Source organism: Conger conger, chromosome 10, assembly GCF_963514075.1.
Source record: "Conger conger chromosome 10, fConCon1.1, whole genome shotgun sequence".
Classification (NCBI taxonomy): domain Eukaryota; kingdom Metazoa; phylum Chordata; class Actinopteri; order Anguilliformes; family Congridae; genus Conger; species Conger conger.
The window spans coordinates 1121981-1131964 of NC_083769.1; positions in this window are offsets into that span (position 1 = coordinate 1121981).

Here is a 9984-nt window from a genome sequence, read left to right on the forward strand (position 1 = left end):
TAGATGTAGTTGTCACTGAAGAGAGTTTTCCACTATTACTGCTGTATATGTACTGTTGAAACACCTGGCTGTCATTTCAGTGAACAACCTACCCAGGTGTTTGTTGTTTGTGCCCCGTTACCACATATCCAAAGGGGCCACCTTTGGATTGGCATTTGCATTCTTTAGCCTTGGTGGGGAAAATGGATGCAGCCAGAGCCAGAGGCAGAGGAAGAAGACGTCGCGGAAGAGCAAGAACAGTTGTGTCTGATGAAATCAGAGCCACAGTCATTGATCATGTGGTAAATCATGGTCTGTCCCTGAGGGAAGCAGGTTGAGGGTTCAACCAAACTTGCCTAGATCCACAGTGGCTTCAATAGTGAGGATGTTCAGGCAAACCAACAGGAACTATACAGTATTTGCAGCATTCTGACTGAAGGAGTTCAATTGATGTGTATATTACAGCAGTACTGTGATTTGAGAAGTCTTCAGAAAAAGAAGATGTATCAGTGCACATTTGTCTTTGACTCACTACAGGGCCCAGCGGTTACCTCACACAGTCACACACAAAGGGAAGAGGATACAATAGTTTGGATGGTCATTGTCAATAACAGCATCAGGCTAAGAGAAATACGCAACAACATAATCGCAGACAACAACATATTTCTGAACACTGGCAGTGTAAGCACTACGACCATTTCAAGAGTGCTACAGAAACATCAGATCAGGATGAAACAGTTGTACACTGTCCCCTTTGACAGGAACTCTGAGGGTGTCAAGGAATACCAATATACCAATACCAATATGAAGTTTATGAAGGTATATGTGAAGGTTTAGGACCACCACCCACATGAACAGATGTCACTTCTAGATGCAATGGCTGCTGGGTGTATGGACATAACAGTGGAACACATCCAGGGCTGGAAAAGGCACGCATAGAGATGTTTTCCTCGGTGTATAGCAAGAGATAACATTCGGAGTGATGTTGATGAAAATCTATGGCCAAATGCAGAGGACAGGATGGATGGGCCAGGGCATGTATTTGTTCTTGATTGTAATGTATTTTGAGAAATTGATTGTATTGTCTTTTTCTTTTCTGAATTACAGTATATTGCATTGTGAGAACAAATGTCAAAATACTGTAAACTCTGAAGAATACTGTTGCTTTTGTGATCTGTTTCTTTATCATATATTGTTTTACATTACACAGTAAAAATAGTTATTCTGGGTTTCCAATATAGTAAAACATTAATTAATTTACAGTTTACTGTAAATTTACCACACTCAGTCATGACATCTATTGTGAGAGGCAAACCAACAGATCAAAAGTTTCTTTAGCTACTTGGTTTGAAATATTTGTGGATGCAAAAATAGAGGAAAGGGAAACACATAATATATGTATTTAGCCATGCTCCAAGTTGTTTGTGTTTTGCAGTTCATTGAACATTGAGTGACAAAGTAGTCTTATGGGAGAAAGCATGTGTCCCTGATCACTCCCTACTCCCCAGCTAGACCACTCCGGTCTGCCAGCTCTGGTCGCCTTACGGTTCCCTCTCTACGGGCACCTGGCGGTCGAGCTGCACGTTCACGCCTGTTTTCCGTTCTGGTTCCTCAGTGGTGGAATGACTTGCCTACCACTGTCAGGACAGCAGAATCCCTCCCCCTATTTCGACGCAGACTCAAAACACACCTCTTCAAACTCTACCTTAGTCCTCCCTCCTGATTTACCCCGCCCCCCCCCTTCTGATACCCCTATCCCTGTCTAACCCCACCCCCCCCAAAAAAAAAAAAAATTGCACTTATGATGACGACTATATGTTTAGAACAGCAGTCCAGGTGTATTTTCCTAGTTCTGGATGTGATGCTTTGACTTGTGGTAGAACCTATGCACTTGTAAGTCGCTTTGGATTAAAAGCGTCTGCCAAATGACTAAAATGTAAATGTAAATGTGCTATAGTTATGGCAGCAAGAGTCACTTTTGGGTGAAATATTAAGTGTTTTGGTGGTTGAAGTGCATTTTGCACCAACTGTTAACTGATGTGCTCAGGTGTGTGTTTCAAAAGCACACTGTGTGAAGAGTTTTGAAAAAGTGGACATGGTATTGAGACAAGTGTGAAAACGATTGTAAAAAACTGTAATCGAATCAAGCTAACTATAACGTTACCGTTAACCCCACATCCCAAATTTATTTGCTTGTTTACTTGCTGTCTATCGATAATTTTGCCGATGTAGCAACGAGCTGTACATAAGTACATGATGACTGGCTATCGATAATGTTATCTGTAACATAGGCATTCGCTCTTATTTGTCCATCTTGTCTAGCAATGCCACCGCCAAAAAGGTTGTTTTGGTGTTGTTCACAGCTATGATGTGGTGCAAATAGGTGGGTTTTCTTGCTAAACGCCAATCAAGCAAGCAGAGGTGTTAATATATCTATCTATTGAGGATGTGTGCAGAGGTAAATTCTTCTGTTTCTCATTCGGTTCGATTTCAGGTGGGAGTATCTCGCACAGGCTTGAATAGCATTTAACTTCGTTGATTGACGAAGGGAAGTCCATTCACCTACGCAGCGGCTTCAGGAATTCCCCGAACAAAGACAGACAAGCATAGTTTCATGTCTTCTTCGCCTTCTTACTAACGAACCAATAAACCATGGTGACACCCTTCCGCTTAGCTATGCCTTATTATGTTCATTATACAGTTCCGGCTAAATTCAGCTCAGAATGACCTCACATACATACATACAAGCCACAAATGCGATATTGAATGCTTTCAATATAACGTTTCCATAAGATTAATTTGGGGATTATTTTGGGTATGAAATTAACTGTTGCGCAAGCTGCATGTTGTATGAAGCGGTTGCCAACTTTCATGCTTAGCGTGAGATGCTCGCTACCCAAACCATTGCACGGCAATTTAAAAACCTTAACTAAATACAAAGCCGCTCCTTGATGAAGCCATAGACATGCATATAAACCTGTGTAACAGGTGAGCTTTTCCGGTATCATTTATTTTCTCTGGGTCTGTTCCTATGATCTCTGGTTTGATCCGTATACTGGTGACATTTTTTAAAAATGTACTGAAGCTTTGATGATTGGAGGCCATTGGGGAAGGGGCGTGTCTCTAAGGGGGTCAAGCAAATATGCCTCCATTTTTCATTATTTTCTGGCTGGTAGGCATGTGATGCAAGGTGAGCTTTTTAATACTGCTATACGTTTGGATCTAAGTTTATGCTACGCAAACTAAATGTATGTTATTTTCAATGCTGGTATGCCTTTGGGTTTAAGTTTACGCTACGCAAACTAAGTGTATGTATTAGCTACCTGCTCGCGCAGGCCAAGAGCCCTACAATGGTCACTGAAGGATACAATTGTCTACTATCCATGCACACAAATACAGACAACAATTGCCAAAATATCCACTCACTGAGAACTTTATTAGGAACACCTGTACACCTACTCAGTAATGCGATTACCTAATCAGCCAATCGTGTGGCAGCAGTGCAATAGATAACATCATGCAAATACGGGTCAGGAGCTTCAGTTAATGTTCATATCAATCATCAAAAAAAATACAAAATATATGGTCTTAGTGATTTGCCAGACAGGCAGGTACGAGTATTTCTGTAACTGCTGATCTCCTGGGATTTTCACGCACAACAGTCTCTTGTGTTTACTCAGAATGGTGTGAAAAACAAAAAAACATCCAGTGATCGGTAGTTCTGTGGACGGAAATGGCTTGAGGATGAGTGAGGTAATGGAGAAGGGCCAGACTGGTCTAAGCTGACAGGAAGGTGACAGTAATGCAAATAACTATACATAACATCAGTGAACAGATCTCTGAACACACAATGCGTCAAACCTCAGTGGATAGACTACAGCAGCAGGAGACCTAATACGTCTAATAAATACCTAATTGTCACGTTTCAAGTCTGTCTAGCGATGTTTTATGTTTATTCATTTTGTCTTAGTCACGTATTGTCTTATCATGTATTATGTTAGTCTAGGTTCGTCATGTTGTTTAGTTTGTTTCTTGTTACGATTTATTTTCTCATCATGTCTAGTTGTTTCGTTACGATTATATTAGCTTGTTATGTTGAGTGGTTATCGTCTTAGTTTCGTTTAGTGTTATGTTTTGATTTATGTTTATTATTACGTAGACTGGTTACTGCTTAAACATACACTTTTACATGTCTTTCCGCAAACCTTGCGTTCCGTCTTTCTCTCTCTCTCTCTTTCTGTCATTCACACCCTAATTGTTTCCATTTGTCTATTTACTAAAACTACTAACGCTAGATCAGGATTGGGTAGAACTAACAAACTAATCATGTGTTCATGTTACCTTACGTTTCTCGTGCATGTCATTTACTAATTTACTAATGCTAGGGCAGGATAGGTTTATTTCTAATGATTACTAATTACCTTGTTAAACTTGTCATCCATCGCACCTGTTTTTCATTTCCTTGCTGCTCTCTAACTAATTGTCTACATAGCCCAGTCGCACTACTGTTCTTCGTGAAATTGTCTGCCTCTTGTTTATCAACGCAACTCTTGAGCATTTACTGTTATTGATTACACGTTACGATCCTAGCCTGTTTTACCGACCATTGATTATTGATTTCTGTTTTGTTGACCATCGTTTGTTTTTGACCACGTCCTCGCCTACCGATTTTGTACCGTTGCCTCGCTGTTTGTTTTATGGTTTCGACTTCTGCTTCGCCTTCGACTACGACCCTGCCTGCCGTCCGCCTGTACTTCTGCCTCGCTGACAGCTCTCCTGCTACCGGACCTCCCTGCACATCTACCGACTACGAGTTCGCCTCTTCCCTCGGCACCGTGCTTTTTGTTTGTTTACTGTTTGTTTGGCTGGATCTACGTGTATGGACTTTGCTTGTTTTGACCACTCTCCTGGGATTTGTCCCGAATAAAGCCCTGACGGGACTTTATCTACCCATTGTTTCTGAGTCGTGCATTTTGGGTCCAATCCCCACGCACCGGTCTCACTAATAAAGTGCTCACTGAGTGTATATTGTCAAATAGAGCATGCAAAATATGTACCTGAGGTGAAGGGCATAGCTTATTAAAGTACATAACTGTATAAATGTATTTACACTAACACAATGAGGCAACATTACATTACATTACATTAATGGCATTTGGCAGACGCTCTTATCCAGAGCGACATACAACAAAGTGCATACCCATAACCAGGGATAAGTGCGCTGAAAGACCCTAGAGGGAAGTACAATTTCAACTGCTACCTGTACAACAAAGATAAGGACCAGGGCCTATTTTTTTTTTATTTTTATTTTTTTTAATTTTTTTTTTAAGTAGTACAGAAGTAGGCGACACGGATGGTGCAGTGGGTAGCACTGCCGCCTCACAGCAAGGAGGTCCTGGGTTCGAATCCCCGTCGGCCGGGGCCTCTCTGTGCGGAGTTTGCATGTTCTCCCCGTGTCTGCGTGGGTTTCCTCCGGGTACTCCGGTTTCCTCCCACAGTCCAAAAACATGCAGGTTAGGTCGATTGGAGAGTCTAAATTGCCCGTAGGCATGAGTGTGTGAGTGAATGGTGCGTGTGCCCTGCGATGGACTGGCGACCTGTCCAGGGTGTATTCCTGCCTTTCGCCCAATGTATGCTGGGATAGGCTCCAGCCCCCTGCGACCCTGATCAGGATAAGCGGGTTCAGATAATGGATGGATGGATAGTACAGAAGTATGTTTGTGCAAACAGCAGTGTATATCAAAATATGGAAAATTCTACAAGTACTGACATCAGATCAATTATTGCAATTTATTACATACTAAACAAATAAACAATCAGTATATGTATTTACTGTACATTCATATAATTTAAGGTAACGTGGGCGTAAATATTGTATAATATAATTATTGTGGAAACTGCTCTATTATTTAAGTACTTAGTGTTACGCCAGGGGGAACAGAGGAACCAAAAGCAGACAGGGGTGAATAAAAAATGGCAGGTTTAATAGCAAAATCAGGGGCAGACAGAGTGGAGTCAAAAAACAAGCCAGGGTCAAAAACCAGGGGGTCAGTCCAACAACGCAGAGGTACAGATATCCACAACAACCAAAGAAGTGTCCAGGGAAGCAGGCAGGGGTCAAACACAGGAAATCCAAATAGAAACACGGCAAGGGCAAACAAACAAGGCTCTGGAAACAAGGCTCGGGAAACAAGGCTTGGGAAACAAGGCTCGGGAATAAGGAGGCTAGAACTGGGGGAAGGAAAAAAGGGCTTGGGACTCAAAAAACAGGACAAGACGAACTAGCAGGGTGCAACTGAAAAGGACAGGTAGAAATACACAGGGGAATGAGACAAACTAGGCGGGGCATGGGAGCGAGGTCGGTCTAACAACTGAACATTAGGTGAGACACATGAAAGGGTAATAGCACAATAACGAGGGGGAAATGAAAACGCGGACTGGATTCACAAAGACACACATGTAATACAAACGGCTCCGGACTAGGGAGTAGACAATTGCAGAGAATCAGGAGATGCAGAGATACGAAGAGACAAGTGCGAATACTTCGCTGAAACTAAGCAAGTAATCAGTGATAGAATAGGGAGGCGGAGTTACAGAACAGAATTGAAACTGGAGATGCGTTAGACTGGGCTAGAAAACATTCAGACTCAGATATCACAGGGGAAGACGAGTGCAAAGACTAATGAATGTAAACAGAATCCCAGACATGAATATGAATAATAATAAATTACAAGAATGATAATAAACAATGATAAATTAACACACAGAACACAGGAACATAACACTTAGCTGGGCAACTACAAAATATGGGCAAATTAAGAACAACAATAATAATAATATATTAATGATAAATAAAGGAACATATACAAAAATAAGATGTCTGAATGACAGTAAGTTAGGCCTATGACAGTAAACAATTGGCATTGGCACTACTTATTGCTTTTACAATAGCAGTGAAATTAGAGTTACAATAATACATTGTATGTCTAAGCCTTCATGACACAGTGAATCAAGCGTAGATACAAATTGGCATTTATTATTAATGATGATGATATTTTAAACCCTAATGTGATAGCATGTTAATGCAGCTGGCTACGCCGTTGAGAAACAGACAGGCAGAGACATTATCCCGTTTACCTGTAATTTTCCCACATAAACGAACAATTGGGACATTCAAAATAATAATACATTACAGTAACTGATTAATATACAGGCAATTTTATTGAAAATATTGTGGGAATACCTGAACAATATCAATATCATATAGGAACCCGTTAGTAGTAAAATAATTATTTAGATAGACTTACCGAAACGTGCGTCGGCGCCCATTCGCGCCAGGCGATTTCGTATAGTTAAGGATTCCGCACTGAAAAGACGTCACTCATTTATCTCGGAACAGCGCCGCGATATCAACGTGTGGCCAATACTATATTACATCCTTAGTTTTAAGAACTACCGTTGAGCATACAAATCTGGTAGTATGACTTATGAAAAGCAATTGTTAAAATTATTGGCTTTATTAGTATTTTTGTGTTAAGCATGAGTGATTTGCCGTGGCTTGTCACGTTGGCAGGTAGCCTGAAAGAGCACTGCTCTGAGCTAATCCACGCATTTGTGATTTGTTTATTTCTTAAATGTTTTTAAGACCGCTATGTATCATTGTAACTGGGCGAGTTTGTGTGTTTGTGTGTGTCGCCGTAGCTAGTGCAGCCTCTTGTATTCAATCTTTTTTTTTTTTTTTTTTCTGGTACGCATGTGATGCAAGGTAGCCTAAAAGAGCCCTGCACTGAGCTGATCCATACATCCATGTGCACTCTATGCAGATGGCACTACAATACATTTTGATGCAGCACATCATTGTCCAGTCTACTCATTAAAGAAATAATAAGAAAGTGGCTACACTTGCAAGGCAAACAAACTGAGATTGGTTCATAAACCAAAGCTATGTGTTGGACAGCAGCGTCCTCTGTAATTCTGCACCAATCTCATTTCTGCCTGCATGTCGCACAGTGACTGTGGTCACAGTTGAATCTTCATGTGAGCTGGATGCAAGTCAGAGACAATGAAGCTGTAAATATGGGGAGGTAAAGTCGCTGTCAGGCTGAATAGCATTTCCCATATACTGCTTGCGCATTTCATAGACGTCAGCAGCGACAATTTCATATCAGCAAATGAGCTAATTAAAGCATTCTGCAACCATAAACTTGCAAGGCTCCGTATCATCAGCAAATGATGACATGCTGCTTTTTATAACCTTTTTGTCAAATGTTGTAGTTACGAGTGCACAGTCTTTTTTGTGTACCAAACGCAACAAAGATGACGTTATCTATCTACGACTGGCTACTCTCATGGGACGTACCAAAACATTCACACCCATGGGGTATTTTCGCCTAATTCAGTTTGGTTGCAGTTCGCCATTGTAGGAACCACATTTCCCACAATCCCACAGGACAATTCCACCCAACATGATGTCTATCTTGGTTCAGCCAATCCCGTAATGGGACTTTCCCCGTATAAGGCATACATGGGATTGGCCCTTCTTCTCACCTCTTCGCACCCTCTTTCGGCGGTCTTCTCTTCACCTCATCTGCTCCAAGACTCGGACAGATGCTGAATTCTGCACAGAGCACCACCAGGCCTACAGACATACCTAGTTTACCTTGCAGTAACATAGAGGCCCATAGCGAGTGGAAGCTGGTGTACGGCAGCTTTGCGCACCTCTCCAGGACAGCATTCACAGCACCATCGCGCATTGTCTTTTGGATCCAATGCGTATAGCCAGTGTTTAGTTTAGTCTTAGATGATATTGTGAATTGCACGCAAGTAGTTGCTCTTCTCACAGCTAATACTAACACCCACTTTTACCTTTCCTTTGTTCAAGGGACACGCGCGCTTGCGCGCGCACACACACACATAACCTACTAACTTACCCTACTAACCACCTGTTAGTCCAACCCTATATCTGTTTTGTGTTTGTACGTTTGTTTAATAAATATATTTTCTTAAACCTGGCGCTGATGTTCCTGCGGGCACAGTCGATCTGCTTTGGTTCAAGTGTGGGTGCTGGAGTGAACACCGGAGCACCGCGCCAACGAGAAATCAAAGTAGGTGATGGCGGATGCCATGGAGGTCCATTGTTCCTGCAGACACGTGTCCTCTCGGATAGCCAGATCCACTAATTCATCCAGTTCCTGGGGCAGGTCACACATTGTTAATTGTCTGACAGTCCACGTAAAAAGGTGTCATACAGTGTTGCTTTATTCCATCCAGATGAGGCTGAAGCTCAATAGAGTCTGAGGATGAAGCTCAGTAGAGTCTGAAACGCTGCGCTGTTCCTGCCAAGAAATTGACGAGCAGCTGTGTCCTAGAGATGTCTGGTCTGGTTTCAGCAGCGACGGTCTGAAGGTCTGAAACAAAGTGTTTGCTGAATCTTCAGACTCCCAGAATGCTTTTCCCCTGGACCATGCTTTGCCAGACAGAAAGGTAATAATATATGCTACTTTAGCCCTCTCCATAGGAAAAGAAGAGGGCTGCAGTTTGAAAACAAGGGAGCACTGGGCAAGGAAGGTACGACAGGATCCCAACACTTTTGAGTAGCACCCCAGGGCTTGGCACTGTGTGACAGCAGTACTGGCAGTCTGGGCAGCAACAGCAGCGGAGTCTCAAGCCAGGACAATCAAGGATGACATCTGGTTGGTAAGTAGATGCTTCACAGATAAGTTTGTATGTTTTGGATCATAAGCAGATCCCTTCTTTCTCCACACTTTGGCCTTTCCACCACTTTGACAGTGGCTAATCTTGGTCTCATCAGTCTATAAAACTTTGTTCCAGAACGTTTGTGGCTAATCTCTGTACTTCTTTACTAATTGTAATCTTGTCTTCTGATTCTTACTCCTGATGAGTGGTTTGCGTCTTGTGGTATAGCCTCTATATTGCTGCTCTCTAAGTCTTCTTTGAATGGTTGATTGAGGTACCTTCACCCCTGCTCTGTGGAGATTATTTGTG